We start from the raw sequence: 16,589 nt of genomic DNA, 5'->3' as shown, positions 1-16,589 counted from the left end.
ACCACATGGCTCATGGAGCTTCCCCGACCAGGGCTCGAACCTGAGCCCCCCACAGTGGAAGTGCGGAATTCTAGCTACTGGACCGCCAGGGAAGCCCCCCGCCAGCGGCTTCTTATCTCCCCAGCGATGGCCGGGGTTGTTCGGGTCGTCTCCGGAGGCCCAGTTCAGAGGTGGGGTTTTGGGGACAGGGTGGTCCTCTGTTCGCCCCCGCCCCCCCACCGGCCCTTTATATTAAGATGCTAGTACAGGAGACAAAGTAGCCTTTTCTTTGAGCACCTACTAGGGGCCTGGAACTTTGCCAGGTGCTTTGTGTAGTATTTACAGCAGGTATGCAAGGTAATGCTTTTCTCCTTATCCTGCATCTTACAGGTGAGGAAACTGAGCTGTAGAGACAGGCATTTTGTCGAAAGACGGGCCAGTCGGGGTTGGAGCTGGCATCTCACGTGCCCAGGTGACACGCCCGTCTCCCTACGTGGGAGGACTGTTGCGTGGAGTGGTAGCTGATAGGATGGCCGTCCCCGGACTATGGTCTGCTAGTTTGCTCCCTCCCAGGGAAGGTCTCAGGTGTGTCCTGCCCTTGACCTCGATCTGAGCAGCAATGTGGACAGAGCCCTGGAAAACGGCGTGTGGGGTTTGCAGGTGAGGCATTGATGGAGGGATGGGGTCATCCAGGGCTGAAGCAGAAAGAAAACTCTCGAGAAGCTGGAGCACTGGACTGAAAGTGGAGTGGAGAAGTGGACCAGGAGGGTCAGGGAAATGCACGTGTGCCCTGCTTCCTCTCAGAAAACACCTGCCAGGTGCAGCGTGAGAGGCCGTGCAGCTGTGATGCTGCCTACGCGGTGCGTCTCGGGCAGCACTGACGTGCATTTCGCATCGTCAGCGTCTCCACTCTCTGCAGGGATGTCCCCACCGAGGCCACGTGTCCCATACAGAGGTGATGGAGGGTGACCCACAGGGGCCTGAGCTCCCCCGTTTGGGCTCTTACCTTCCACTCGTCCGCGTGTCTGCTTTGTGGAGGCAAAGCCTGCGTCTGTGTCGCCTGTTGTGTGGCCAGCACCCAGCACAGTGCTCGGAGGGCTTCAGAAATACTTATGGGGTGACTTATCTTGAAGTCCGTCCAGAAGAGAGAACATTTAGGAAACCTGTCATTTTTCAACTTAGGAAGGTTTTGCTTGCAGAAGAGGCCCGAAGGGACACCGCAGTTCCTCTCACTGTTGGAAGGTTAGTCTCGGGAAGGAGAGATCAGACCTGCTTTCTGGTCCATCGTAAGTTACTTCTTATGTAAAACTATTATGTTCATGTATCCACCGTTTTCTTTTTTAATTCTAAGGCAGGTATTAGCAGGTACTTTGGATAGTACACATCTGCTTTAGAAGTTACCTAGAAAAGTTTAACTGAATTTTTTTATAGGTGGGTTTTCTCGCAGCAGATACAATAAAGAAGCACCACTGCGTCATCCCACGTTTGCCTTTAGCCGCTCGCTGGCCCGAGTCCCGTAAGGAGGGCGGCATCTGTGCTGTGCCTCATTTGCATACAGTGTTTGCGCGGAGCAGATGTGCGTCACATTTCCATTGAATAAGTGTGACTTTATTTTTATCAACGAGGGGACTGATACTGTCTCCAAGGAAACCCAGCGTCCAAGGCCAAGTGGCAGCCTCCACTGCGCGCAGCTGGTGAGATGCAGACTGGGCTGTGCAGCCACTGGAAGAGGTTCCTTGTGTCCTTTGTCACATGCGGAGGCGTGGCTGGCCTCGTCATCTGGGTGACTCTTCTTTCAGACAAGCCTGGTGTTCGATACGGAGGGTTTGGAGATAAATCTTTTCGACTGGACCCTTCTCACTTGCTCTCATTTTCTCTGCACCAGTGGTTCTTACCTGGGGCTGGTGTCATAACCAACTCCAGATGGTCCGGTACAGCAGGTCTCAGTGGGATCTGCGTGCAGTGAACAGGCAGGGGGGACCCTTTCGGTCTCTGGAATGTGTGGTTAGAACACGCCGGTTTCAGCTCTTGCACGTCACCTGAAGATACCTTGTGTTTTGCTGAATCGTAGATCTGAGTCATGGATCGCAAGGTACAGGGGAGATTCATCTTATCCCCTTACTGTCCTGTCTCTGCTTGAACATTTTCACAGAACAAGTTACACGCGTGGAGACGGTGGTGAATTTCAGGGTTTACTGATTTCAGGGTGTCCTGCATGAGGGGTTGGTCAGGGAAATGAATTCAGAGAAGGCTTGAAATCTCGTCTTGATGCTGTTTCCTCTGTGCACAGAATGGCATGGTGGAGCCCAAGTTTGTCATTCCACTGCGCGCGTAAATGAATGGATCGCAGCTTTTCTTTGACACGTGCGGGGGACGAGGATTATCTAAGGAGACCTGGCTGCACCAGGACGTGGGCTTTCTTTCTGCCCGATGATCGTTGAAGTGTTTCCTTTGTGCCCAGTTGAAAAGCTGGGCATGGAGGTTTTCATGCTCTTGCTGGGTTTCGGCTCTGGAAGTGCTTACACAGCTAATCTGGCATTTGCAATTATTTCCACTTCAAACTCAGCAGGAGGCTCTTTGGGGATATTCAGACAGAAATGACTTAATTGGATTTCAGCCCAGACACAGTATTTAAATGGCTCTTATGGACGACATCCATTGGGCAGCTGCCATGGGAAGTCATCTATACATTTTCGAGCTTTAGAGTTTAGCAGTCCTCTTTGATTCATTCAGTCTCTCTCATCGGCTTCTTGCTAATTTATATAGTAAATGAAATACTCAAGAAAAATAAATTGATGGCAGTAAAATGAAGACATACGGCTCGTAAGCAGGACCATCGTTTGGTTTGGGCACAGATGTGCTGCTTTCTGTGTTGAAGGCTCCGTGTCGATACCGAAGGGCTGGTTCGGGTAGTTGTGTAAGGGATTTGGGGTCTCTCGGTTTGAAGTTTGGGAGAAGAGGCTTCTGGACTCTGGGGCGCTGAGTGGGCCAGGCATTGCAACCGTAGTTGCATCAGATCTTACAGATATCACTGAGGAAGTGGAAGCTTATTGGATGATGAATGTCTGATAAGAGTCATGTTGCCGAGAGCCATATGGACACCAGCCTGTGGACATCCCTCCCTAGAGGCACTTCTGTCTGCACAGCCTTTAAAAGGGGAGTTTGGTTATAAAAGAGCGATGGCTGCAGGAATGGAGGACATTCCTTTAGAACGTTCCAGAAGATGGGGCGGTTGAGTTCATTCCTGGGCGATGAGTTGGATTTGGCTGGACAGTGGCTTTGGGAGACTGGAGGTGGGAAGCTGTTCCCCAGGTGGCGGAAGAAATAGCAGACATAAAGGCACAGGATTGTGAAAGCAGCTGGCGTTTGGGGAAAATGTGGGTGAATACACTTTGACCGTTTTCAGAATATTCAGAAGCCCCTAATTATACTTTAAAAACACAGTGACATTAACATTTCTATTCAGTTGGAATAATCATAAATTTGTTCTCTGAAAGTTACATTTTTATAACTATTAGCCTTTTTTTTTTAATGGGAAAATTTAGTTTATTCAACTCCCTTTTCATTCTATACGTTGTGGAATTTTTATGGAATACATTTATGGGATACTGTAATCTACACGAGCATCAACGTACACAGAAATGGGGGAAACACATCACGTTGACTCATGACCCATCAGAAGTGAAGGAGGGCAACGTGAAGGGAGGTGTTTTCTCACAGTTTCTTAGAACCAAATCTATTCTGCAGGAGGCTTCTCAGTTACCAGTAATTTATAAAAATTAACAAAAAAGCCAACCTTCCCACGAAACCTTTCCCGACCTTTTGCTGCAGAGCTTAATAGTTCTGCCCTCCCAGGGGCTGCTCAGGTGCCAAAGGTCATGCGTGGGCTGTTCCCGGTCTCTTTTTCCCATCACCTTCATCTAATTGCTGTCAAAACCCTATCCTCCACACTCACGGTGAGAGGCCTGTTCTGCCTCTTAAAAGGCCGGCGATGTGATGTGATCTAGGACACAGGTGGGTGTGTGACACGCCGGATCCCTGGAGCCCTATAATCCGTTTTGTCCACGCAGCCCGCTCAGCGATGGGAGGGTGGAGGCGCAGGCTCCCCGTGTCCGGCCGGGCTTCTGGCAGAAGATGGAGCAGAGGAGGGAAGTGAAGGGAGGACAGAGTTGATCTCACAGCTTCCATCTTAATTACCCGAGAGAGACATAGTGTGAACGTGTCACAGCAAAGAATCCAGTTAAAAGTAAAGTAATACCTCCCCCCTGATTCCGCCCCACAAGTTTATTAGTTGTAACCCCTCTTAACACAACCTGGTCTGGGCTTCTTGCTTGCTTTCCAAGATTCTATTTTTAAAAAGTGTGTGTGTGTGTGTGTGTGTGTGTGTGTGTGTGTGTGTGGCCTTTCTTGCGGTTTCCCTCATTCTTTCAGTCCTTCATCCCCAAAAGGTTAAGGGACGTGAACTTCAGCAAAATAATCAAAATAGTGCTTCCACAGACTCACAGTTAGACGGGCCCTTTGGATCACCTGGTGTCTAAGTTATCTCAGATAAGAATTCAGTGTCTGTGTGTGTGTCTTTCTTCCTTTCTGTCTGTCTTTCCTTCTGTCTGTCGTTTTCAACCAAAGGGGTTTTATTCTAGTGTGTTTTTGTGTTGAAGGTTTATTTGGTCAGCGTGCTTTTTATTAGTGGTGTAATTACCTGGACAACAATGAAATCCTGCAGACACTTCATAAAGAACGCGGGTGACCCTTTTAAAATGTTTTATGTAATTAGACTGTCTAGTTACGGCGTTGAGATGTATACACACACACACACACACACACACGTATGTATATATGCTGATTCTGAAAACTACGGTTTGGGTTAGTGGAAAGAGCTCAAGACAAACACCGATCAGGACTTTTGGAGGATGGAGGACTATTGTATTTAAGAGGCTAACATCAACTATATACACAAAAGCTTCCAAACCATCAGAATTGGTGTTCCTGATGTAATTCCCATCTGCTAGAATTCTGAGGCGGCGACTATAAAATTGAAGTCCACATTAAGGTTTGCATTATGACTCCTTGTCATGGTATTTTAGATAAGCTTTAATACATTTCTGGTACCACATCATCAATTTTGGATAATTCTCACGTCCACTCCCATGTGCTGATCTCACAGCTACAGGTTGGAGCAGAGGGACCCTCGTCACGGAAGATGACACAGAGGCACAGGACCGCCGGGACGTGTGGTGGCCGAGCCGGGCCTGGGACCCATGGCCTTGGGCCACTTTGGTCCCGGTGTGTGTGGTTGACCCGCTACTGGCAGATTTGTTCTCAGTCCTGGAAGACTTGTCTCCCTCAGGCTGTTCACAGAGTTAGAAACTCGTACTTCTTCTGCCCTGTTTTCATTAATCAGCTTCTGATGCACAGACACAATCAACTGATAACCAGTGTTAGCGTTTAAAATCGATTCCAGCCCATTGCGGAGAAATGTGATGGCTCCCTTTTCAGGACAGCTTTATCTTGAGTAAGAGTCCTGATTTCGGCGGGACCTCCTAACCCGTGGAACCCCGCATCTGGCCGTCAGCACTGAGGCCTGGCGGGGCCGCTGCGTGAGGGGTGATGAGAGGTGGGTGGATCCTCTCCCTGGAAGCCCGGGTGTCAGATCCAGAAGCGCTTTCTCAGCGGCCCAGTGTCCGTCCACACGAGGCAGGAACCAGGGTTCATCTTCAGCCAGGTCATTCAAGGAGACTTTTGTGTACCTCTGTTCCGTGTCTGAAACCAGCATTCTCCCACTCAAATCAAGTTTTCCACCAAGTCGTTGAGTAGATGTGAAATACCGCTAGTTCTGCGGGAGGTCAGCGAGGCCACGCTGGCCCAGGTGGGCCTGGTCAGGGGGCAATCCTGGTGTTCATTCTGAGCTGGGCGACCACCTGGGCCACCGAGGGGTCTGGTCTGGAGAGTGGTGTCCCATTGGGACGGGGAAGAGGCCGAAGAAAGGGCCTATAATAATCATGGCTTGTTTTTTCTTTTTTTTTTTTTTAAACTGCAGGTCTCGGTGACTTGTTCTTATTAATTAATTAATTTATTTTTGCTGTGTTGGGTCTTCGTTTCTGTGCGAGGGCTTTCTCTAGTTGTGGCAAGCGGGGGCCACTCTCCATCGCGGTGCGCGGGCCTCTCACTGTCGCGGCCTTTCTTGTTGCGGAGCACAGGCTCCGGACGCGCAGGCTCAGTAGTTGTGGCTCGCGGGCCGAGTTGCTCCGTGGCATGTGGGATCCTCCCAGACCAGGGCTCGAACCCGTGTCCCCTGCATTAGCAGGCAGATTCTCAACCACTGCGCCACCAGGGAAGCCCTGTTTTTTCTTTGTTAATAAAAGAAAAAAGACATTTGCCTTTAGCTCTGTCTGCAGATCAGGGGTCTGGGTGGTTCCCTGGGTGTGTTTTGCATAAAGTATGAGGTTCAGTCATGAAGCTCACCTGCTGTAACCTGGGAGTCTTCTGCTTGTGTGCAGTGTTCAATAGTCAGATAACGTTGCTCAGTAATTTTTTTTTCTGCATTGACATCTAAGGGAAACAGTACCTTTGTTTGGTTTTTTTAAATATTTTTTATTTATATTTTTTTTCCGGTACGCGGGCCTCTCACTGTTGTGGCCTCTCCCGTTGCGGAGCACAGGCTCCATACGCGCAGGCTCAGCGGCCATGGCTCACGGGCCCAGCCGCTCCGCGGCATGTGGGATCTTCCCGGACCAGGGCACAAACCCGTGTCCCCTGCATCGGCAGGCGGCCTCCCAACCACTGCGCCACCAGGGAAGCCCCAGTACCTTTGTTTTATTTATTTATATAATTTATTAAAAAAACTTTTTGTTGAGGTATAGTTGATTTACAATGTGTTAATTTCTGCTGTATAGCAGAGTGACCCAGTTACACACATATAGACATGCTTTTTTTTATATTCTTTTCCGTTATGGTTGACCCCAGGGCACTGAATAGAGTTCCCAGCGCTCTGCAGTAGCACCTTCTTGTTTATCCATCCCATATAGAATAGTTTGCATCTAGTAACCCCAGCCTCCCAACCATCCCTCCCCCACCCCCCTCCCCCTTTCTCAAATTAAGGTGGTGTGTGTGGTCGAGGGCTTGAGTCCTGGAAGCTGTGTGATGCTGTCCCTCCCTGGTGTGAGGGGCTGAAGCAGGGCCCCCCAGCGTGGCAGACACTCCAGAGAGATGGTGGCGACAGATGACCTTTGCCCGCACCTCGAGGTTCTGGCCCTTTAGTGGTGATCTTTGTGGGGAGGAAGAGGGCTTTGCAGGCAGACAGGCCTGGGCCTGAATCCTGGCTGCGGCCTGAGGGTGTGGTGGTTTCGTTCCTGAGCTGATAGTCAGGTGTGTGTCCCAGGGTTGCCGTGGAGGTGGACGACGCCTTGGCGAAGGTGGAGCCGCCGGGACTGTGTCTCCTGGGGCCTGTCCGAGCGCTTCTCCCCAGCCTGCTCCTCTGTTTCTGCGGGTCAGGAGGAGGGAGGCTGGTCTCTGCGGGGAGCCTTTTGGGGATTCTAGTCCTCTGGGCAGTTCGGCCAGTTGGCAAGTAGGCAGGGCAGCGTGTCCAGTGACCTTGGGCCTCAGCAGAAGGGCGCGGGCCTCTCATGAACCCTGAAGACTCCACTGCAGGGAAGCCCGTTAGTGATGGACGCCGACGCTGGACGGCCACATGCACGGAGGTTCGGGGGAAACTGCCCCGACTCCCCAGGAGGCCGGCTGGGTCAGGCACCCCGGGCACCCTCGGCGGTGTGGGCACACAGCCAAATGCCCCCCGAGGCTGTGGAGACCCCCAGGTTGGGCCTGGGCTTTCCAAACACAGTTGGGAAAAAGAAAACCTCATTGTTGCAGGGAATTCAGATATCGCATGGACTTTGCATTGGTAAAGTGATTCGGATCCAGATCCATGTGGAGAAAGAGGTGCATTTGGTATTCGTGTTCATTCCTTTCCACTCCTTCCTCCTCCTCCTCTCTATTTCTGTGGGGAGATGCAGGTGATGCTAGTGGAGAAATAGCTTTAAAGACGAGCGTGCACCGTCCCACGTGTCCCCTCCCGCCTGAGCGGGCTGTGCGGAGTCCTTGAGTGACCTCTTGGGTGAGGGCCTCCACGGTCCCAGTGACCTTGAACCTGGCAGTGTTTGCAGTTGGAGGTGGTTTTCTGCACAGAAGTGTACGCGTTCCTGATGGATTTGATCACAGGTTGTAATGAAGACCTGATCTGAAATGCTCACCCTTAGCAGAGGTTTAGAATAAGCCCATAACCCACGTTAAGCATGGTGGTGGGCAGACTGCATGTAGACCCAGTAGGAGAGCGGTTTTGGTCTCTGTGTTCATTTCTGTCTAAGGTGTGTGCTTCGTTCATTGACGCTTCGTCAGTGAAATGCTTTTCTCAAGGAAGATGCTGCCCCTCCCTCTCTCACAGTCGGTCCCCAGGCGGCCAGGGCATCTGTACGTGAACTTGAAGCAGAGCCTCCGGTTGGGGCTTCTCCGTTAGCTCAGATCCCGCACCTTTGTCTGGCTTTTCCGCTGCACCGAGTGTCGGAGGACGGGGCTTCCAGAGCCAGGCTGTCGTGCCTTTGCCCTGGGCAGGTAAACTCTCCGGCACTAAGTTTGCTGCCGGTGCGGTGGGTTTAGAGCTTTGGAGGCCTGCATTCCTCACGCTAGAGCCGACTAAGGAGAGCCTTTCACCTCTCTGAGACCGAGAGGTTATCCCCGTGTAATAAAGATATCGAGAGATTATCCCCATGTAATAGAGCTTAGAGAGATTATCCCCGTGTAATAAAGATATCGAGAGATTATCCCCGTGTAATAAAAGTGGGTGTTAATATCTAACCCAGGTGGTTATTGGGAGGGTTAAATAACACCCCCTGTGAGAGCGTTGTACACGCGGAGGGCAACCCAGACAGGCCTCCAGAGGCCCACGGGCATTGGTTTGGGGAGATCTGACTCAGGCATGTTCACTTTTCAATGGAAAATTTAAAACTACAACTTAAGTCCAGAAGGACCCATGAAAATACTAATACGGCGCTGGTGCTTGCGGGCACAGCTGTGTTTAGCTGGTGGCTTTCTCCAGTAAATGGCACGTCACGGTAAGTCCCACAGTGAGAAACCAGAATCCTTGGTCGGGATCCCCAAGTCCAGATACCAGAACGTCTGTTTCTGCAGAACCTGTCGTGTTACTGTAAACACTTGGCAGAGAGAAGGGCGCCGTCCTCCTGTTGCATGTCTAACATCTTGTCCCAATCTTGTATCCCCGCTGTGTTTGCCCAGTGCCTTGTCCTGTGTTAAATCATACGTTTAAAAAGAATCATGCAAGCCCTTAAAATAATACCAGAGAATGCCTAGAGAGGAATTCATTTTTTAATCAAAATTTATGAACTTGCCTTATAACATTTTTATGAAAGCCCTACTTGAATTATCCTTTTCTATTTGACTAAAATAGAATTCGACTTTTCTGTGGGATGTTTAACATTTTGGTTCATCCTCATGCTGGGGGTGAATTAATAGATCTTGTCGGAGTGAGCTGTCAGGACGGATCCCTTCTGGGTCTGAAGCATAATTAAAGATGACAGTGAACCCCCTCGGAGGTCCACAGAGCCTCAGGGTCCCCTGCAATGATAGGTTGGGACTGAAAATGGTTACCCAGGTGTGGTGGCCATGAGGTGACGGCAGGCTCCGCGGCCAGGAGGGGGGGGACTGCGGGTCCCCTCCGTCAGCTCCTCGGTTTGACTTCCTTGTAGTTTCGGGGTGCTGCCCTCAGATTCCTGCAGGGATTTTTTTTTTTTCATTTTTATTGGAGTAGAGTTGATGTACAATGTTGTGTTAGTTTCAGGTGTACGGCAAAATGAATCAGTTATACACACATATATCTCTTCTTTTTCAGATTCTTTCCCCATAGAGGCCATAACAGAGTGTTGAGCAGAGTTCCCTGTTCTGTACAGTAGGTCCTTGTTAGGTATCTGTTTTATACAGAGTGGTGTGTGTATGCTCACCCCAATAAGCACAAGCTGTGGGTTGGGGGGAAGGGGTGCACCCCTCTCAGTGCACGGCCAGTGCAGGAGATGGAGTGTCGAGTGATAGCCACGCTCTGTGGTTCTTCTCCCTAATTAGGCTCCCAGACAGGCTTTTGGAATTTCCGCTTGGCAACCGCGCCTTTCTTTTCGGCAGTCTTCGAGGCCATGGGCACTGGGGCTTTGGGGCGAGGGGGCTGGAGACACCTGGGAGCTCAGGTCCCTCGGCTATGGCCAAGGGCCCCCAGCCCTCCCAGCCTCTGCCTCCGAGCCGGCCCGGGGCCTGGAAGGTGGAGCAGGGTGAGGGCGTTTCGGTTTGGGTTGAGGTCAGTAAATATAAGCACCTTTTTTCTGGGGTCAATTAAAAATAATGGTTTCAGGCAAATAAATCATCAGTTATTTCTCAACCAGTGACTTAAAACCAACCCAGCAAGCGGTCCTAATAGACGGTTCTTTCTGTTCCTTTTTAGATTTCCCATGTTCCTTTTCTACAAGTGATTTCCCAGATCATAACCCTCCGCTGAGGTTTGAGTTGGATTTGAGAATTTGGAGAATTCCTGCAGCTTGGTGACTTCGCGGGTGCTGTCAGTTGAAGAATTCACTTGCGGAGGAGCTCCGTGTGTGCGTCCTGTCTCATAACTGAGTGCCGAAGGTGAGTGCGGCCTCCTGCCCAAAGCAGACGGGAGCACTTGCCGCTTTTGCCTCAGATGCTCGCTCTGCATCAGTAGAATGACAGTAAACGCAGCTCTGATTCGTTGAGCCTCGTAAAACGTAAGTTTCCAACGGATCTGGTTCAGAAATTAGACTCACCGTTCCTGCTTTGGCACGTGGTGGCATCAGCTAGGAAGCAGGGCAGTGGGCGCATCCAACCTGTGAGCCGCCCTAGTGCCTCTGCTCCTGGGCCGGACAGGTAGTCTTGTGTCTGGAGGAGCTGAGCCCCCTGCGTGCCGCCTGGGCCGGCGGGGGGTGGTCCAGGATATATAGGAGCTGACTTCAGGGTGAGCTCCATCTAGTGAAGGCGTCATTCCAGTTTGGATGCTGGGAAGATGAGTCTCCATCAAAACATGCAAACAGACAAGGATTCTGAGGAAGGGTTTGCATGAGAATCTGCTCGTGCGTTAAAATCGTGCCTGTGATCCAGCACGTGGACTGAGGTCATGACAGACCCTGGACAAAAGCATGTGTCGTAACAGACATTTCTTAGCCCTGACGAATGGTTTGGGACATTTGATTTAGATCATAAGAGATGCTGTCTAATGGTTCAGTTCATCTGGGGTCCCAGCTCTGGCTGGGCAGTAGAAGTGCTTTCTGAGAAGGTCCAATTTCACCTTCAGAGCGTTGCCCCGAAGTGTAGGGGTAACACCCAGTTTATGACCTTTCCCTCAAAACCTTATTTTGCTTCTAGTATTCATAAATTGCTTTGAATGATTCTATTTCTTTTTTTTAATTTTTATTTTACATTGGAGTATAATTGATGAACAGTGTTCTGTTGGTCTCATGTGTACAGCAAAGTGATCTAGTCATATATATATGACTGAATATATACACACACACACACACATACCCACCTTTCCCCTTTGGTAACCATAAGTTTGGCTTTAAGCTATTCTTGAACGTATAACTTTGGACTATAAACTCTCTTGGTTTTATTGCTATAGATTTATTAGTTTAATATAAGTTAGAATTTTCCTTCATTTGGTCTAAAGCTACTACTATAAGTCAGGTTTTTCTCCTCAACCACTTTTTTTTTTTTTTTTTTTTTTTTGGAATCACCTTGATTTCAGTTACATTCCCCGTTGGTGTGTGGTGAGCAGAAGGGCATGGAATCAATATGTAGTGTTTCATAGGGTAAGATGATGAATTCTCCTTTATGATTTCTTTGGAGCAAACGACAGTCTCCCACCGGTTTAAAGTGGGGGAGGCGTCCATTATGATTTCCAGTTCTGGGTCCTGGTTTGGAACTGAGAGACTAGAGCTCATCTCAGCAGCTGATCCAAGCCCTCCCCCTTACTGTGTCCCTGTAAGTGACCCTGAGGTCCCCCTCCCCCCAGGACATTGCTGGTTTTCACTGTTTTTACATCCCCCCAGGCGCTGGTCAGACCCTCCAAGGTTTCTCTTCCAGACCTTATATGGGTGGAACGCCTTTGGGTGTTTCATGTCTAATCCTCGGAGGTTTCCATTACATAAAAAAGTCTTGGCTATGACCATTCAATTTTTTCAATAGTCATTGAAGTGGAACCTTTTAAAACTTGGTCGTTTATAAATGCAGTCACGTATTAATCAGTTTGTCAGATTTCATGGGAATATAAACTAGGAATTAGCGCAAATCCTGGAATCTGGTCATCAGAATTCTCTAGTGATTCATCAGTCACGGAGTCTGACAGGACTTCTTTAGAAGGTCTTGGTCATGGATGATATTAATAGACTCTCAGTGACTGTCAGGGTCCTCTTCCAGAAAGTGGTGAGTCGGGGAAGTCACACGCTTAATTGGGGCAGTATATTCTGCACAGGTGCCCAGGAGAAGTCTGTTACCATCACACAAACAAGAGTCGACGCCTGGGTACCACTAGATGGACAGTCATACATAGATTATCACGCGGATATACTTACAAAAATATTTATATGCATGTAATTTAAAATAATTACTCCTATACGTTTATGAGAGCCACACCAAAGCCCTGATTTGCTTATTAAAAATTACTTTCATGGTTTTGAAAACTGTCCAGTGGGAAAACCACTGGGGCTGTCCATTCGTGTAATAAATATTGACTGTGAGCACAGCTGGATTCTGGGCTGTTTTTCCTGCAGTGACTGTTTTAGCAGCTACAAAAATAGATGAAATACAGTTCCGGACTCTCTTTCTCGTGGCCTTGTGGGATGGGGCGCGACCCTGACAGCTCTGGGGCTCTGGTGACAGCTGCAGTCAGGCTCTCAAAGCAAGTTTCAGGTGCCCGAGGCAGGGTAAACTGAGTGAATTTTAAAGAAGCGGGGAGTGGGGCTGAGGCGTCATGGGTCCCGTGGCACAGGGCAGGCTGGGTGCCTTAGCGGGTAATGGGTCTCCACGTCGGTTAAGCAGTAATGGGTGGGAACCCGCACGTGCTGCTGGGTCAGGGGTCTTTGATGTGCCCGCAGGAAAAGTGACGGCTTGGCCATCCTGTCACTTGCCCTGTCCTGGAAAGAAAGGAAAGCAGTGGCGACCTGGTAAAGTGCTACGTGAGGGGTCAGGCTCGGAAGCGCCTCCCCGCTGCCGGGCAGCCCAAGCTGGGGCCGTCTCAGCCCGCCTACCCCTGGGGCTGGGCCGAGGGGAGAGGTCTTGGGGAGGGATGTCTGAGCTGCATCTCACGGTGACATGAGGGGGTCCCTGAGCCCGCTGTGTCCAGGGACTGCATTTCCCTGCCCTGTATTCTTGTACACACACAGTCACACACACACACACACACACACACACACACACACAGACACACAGACACACACACACACACACACATTGAAATTACGGACTTCAGAACTCCCTGGCTTGACTTTGCCTGATACAGGGGGAGTGGAGCTCATGGGAGGAGCACGGCCGCAAGCCCCTTCCTTTTCCACTGGAATGAACTTGACAGTGTGTAGTCTGCGCTTAATTCTTCCCTGGATAACTGAACCCTGACTGTGATTCACTGTTGTGGGAAGCTGGCTGGTGTTTCCTGGGGATGGAGGATGGGAACAGCGTCATATGCTGTACGGAAGATTGTTTATCTTTTGAAAATCTACTTGGAGACTTTTTCAGGAGAGAAGCCTGGTGAGTGGAAGGACGTGGGCGTTAAGCGGGGGAAGATGGTGCGTAGGGCACAAGACTTATGGGTAGAGGAGAGTAATCGAGACCTGGATTGCAGACTGTGTCAGTTGCTGATGTGAATATACCCAAAACGTAAATGTGGGCACAGGCATGATTTTCTTTTTTTTTTTTTTTGAGCTTTGTTGAGGGATAATTGACAAATAAAACTATAAGATATTTAAAGCGTACATGGTGCTGATTTGATACACATATGCATTGTGAAAGGATCCCCCCATCTAGTTAATTAGCACACCCATCACTTCACATGTTTATCCTTTTTTAAAAATGAGAACAGTTAGGTTCTCCTCTCTTAGCAAATTTGAATTATATAATAGTGTTGTCAACTGTAGTCACCATGTTTTACATTAGATCCTCAGACCTTATTCATCTTAGAGCTGAAATCTCTTTACCAGCCTCTCCCTGTTTCCTCCACGCCCCCAGCCCGTAGCAGCCACATTTGTACTCCCTGTTTCTATGACTTGGACTTTTAAAAAAAATTCCAGATGTAAATGCTACCATGCATTGTCTGTCTTTCTCTGTCTGGCTTATTTCACTTAGCCTAATGTCCTCAAGGTCTGCCCATGTTGTCACAAATGGCAGAATTTCCTTCCTTCTTGTGGTTGAACAGTATTCCTGTGCGTATGTATGTGTGTTTACACGCATATACATACCTACGTATCACATCTTCTCTATCCATCCATCCATTGATGGACACTTAGGTTGTTTCCATATCTTGGCGTTCGTGGCTAATGCTGTAGTGAACATGCGGGGTACAGATATCTCTTCCAGATCCTGTTTTCATTTCCTTTTTATAGATACCCAGAAGTAGGATTATTGGATCACATGATAGTTCTGTTTTTAATTTTTTTGAGGAACCTCCATACTGTTCTCCATAGTGGCTGCACCAATTTACATTCCCACCAACAGTGCATGAGGGTTCCCTTTTCTCCACACCCTCATCAGACGCTTGTTATCTCCTGTCCCTTTGATGATAGCCACTCTGACAGGTGTGAGGTGATATATGATGGTGGTTTTGATTTGCATTTCCCTGATGATTAGTGATGTTGAGCACCTTTTCATGTGCCTGTTGGCCATCTGCACATCTCTGCAAAAATGTCCTCTGCATATTTTTTAATCTGATTGTCTTTTTGCTGTTGAGTTGTATGAGTTCTTTATATATTTTGAATATTAACCTCTTATCAAGTATATGATTTACAAATACTTTCTCCCAATTCATTGGTTGCCTTTTCACTCTGTTGATGGTCTCCTTTGCTGTGCAGATGCTTGTTACTTATTTTTGGTTTTGTTGCCTTTGCTTTTGGTGTCAAATCCAAAACATCATCACAAGAGAGATGTCAAGGAGCTCACCCCCTATGTTTTCTCTTTAGGAGTTTTATGCTTTCAGGTCTTATGTTCAAGTCTTTAATCCATTTTGAGTTGATTTTTGTGTATGGTGTAAGATAGTGGTCCAGTTTCATTCTTTTGCATGTGGCTGTCCAGTTTTTCCAACACCATTTATTGAACAGACTGACCTTCCCCATTGTATGTTCTTGGCACCTATGTGGTAAACTAAGTGCCCATATAAGGCCAATTAAGTGACCTTATTTCTGTGTTCTCTATTCTATTCTATTCTATTGATCTCAAGGTCTGTTTTTATGCCAATACCATACTGTTTTGGTTACTGTAGTTTTGACTATACAGTTGACCCTTGAACAACTTGGGTTTGAACGGTGGGGGTCCACTTTTACTCGGATTTTTTTCAATAGTAAATACGACAGTGCTGCACTTTCCATGGTTGGTTGAATCCATGGATGTGGAACCGCAGATACAGCAGAACTGTGGATCCAGAGGGCCAACTATAAGCCCTAAGTGGATTTTTGATTGCCCCTAACCCCTGCATTGTTCAAGGGTCAACGGCAGTTTGAAATCAGAGAGCGTGATATCTCCAGCTTTGTTCTTCTTTCTCAAGATTGCTTTGACTATTCAGTCTTTTGTGGTTCCATACGAATTCGAGATAGTTTTTTCTATTTCCGAGACAAATGCCATTGAAATTTTGACAGGGATTGCATTGAGTATGTAGATTTCTTTCGATAGAATGGACATTTTAATGATGTTAATTCTTCCAGTCCATGAGCATGGAGAAATCTTTCCATTTATTTCTGTTTTCTTCAGCTTCTTTTTATCAGTGTCTTATCGTTTTCAGTATACAAGTCTTTCACCCTCTTGGTTAAATTTATTTCTAGGTATTTTATTCTTTTTGATACAGTTGTAAATGGGATTGTTTTCTTAGTTTCTCTTTCTGATAGTTCATTGCTAGTGTATAGACACAACTGATTTTTGTATCATTCAACTTTACTTAATTCATTTGTTCTCACAGTTTTTTGGTGGCGTCTTTAGGGTTTCCTTTAGGGTTTTTGATATTATGATGCATAATATCATGTCATCTGCAAATATAGACTGTTTTACTTCTTCCTTTTTGATTTGGGTCCCTGTTATTTCTTTTTCTTGTCTGATTGCTGTGGCTAGAACTTCTAATACTATGTTCAATAAGTGACAAGAGTGGGGATCCTTGTCTTGTTCCTGCTCTTAGAAGAAATGCTTTCAGCTTTTCACTGTTGAATGTGTTGTTTTCTGTGGGCTTGTCATATATGACCTTTATTATGGTGAGGTATGTTCCCTCTATACCCACTTTGTTGAGTTTTTATCATAAATGAATATTTTGTCAAATGCTTTTTATGCATCTACTGAGATAATCATATGATTTTTGT

General features: G+C 47.9%; 1 protein-coding gene across 6 annotated transcripts in view; it reads left to right on the top strand.

Moving 5' to 3' along the window:
• NCK2 (NCK adaptor protein 2) overlaps window positions 1-16,589 on the top strand; it is a 132,397-nt gene that overhangs the window by 52,753 nt on the left and 63,055 nt on the right. For 3 of the 6 annotated variants that reach the window (XM_033838546.2, XM_033838543.2, XM_033838544.2), the window contains one exon: window positions 10,475-10,656. The exons of 1 other annotated variant lie outside the window; for it this stretch is intronic. The gene's annotated coding sequence lies outside the window, so the exon portion shown is untranslated. Of the gene's footprint in view, window positions 1-10,474; window positions 10,776-16,589 lie in introns of all 6 variants that reach the window. 2 more of the 6 variants (XM_033838549.2, XM_033838547.2) reach the window with 1 other exon arrangement.

Source organism: Tursiops truncatus, chromosome 14 (genome assembly GCF_011762595.2).
Source record: "Tursiops truncatus isolate mTurTru1 chromosome 14, mTurTru1.mat.Y, whole genome shotgun sequence".
Classification (NCBI taxonomy): Eukaryota; Metazoa; Chordata; class Mammalia; order Artiodactyla; family Delphinidae; genus Tursiops; species Tursiops truncatus.
This window is presented reverse-complemented; position numbering and strand designations above follow the sequence as displayed.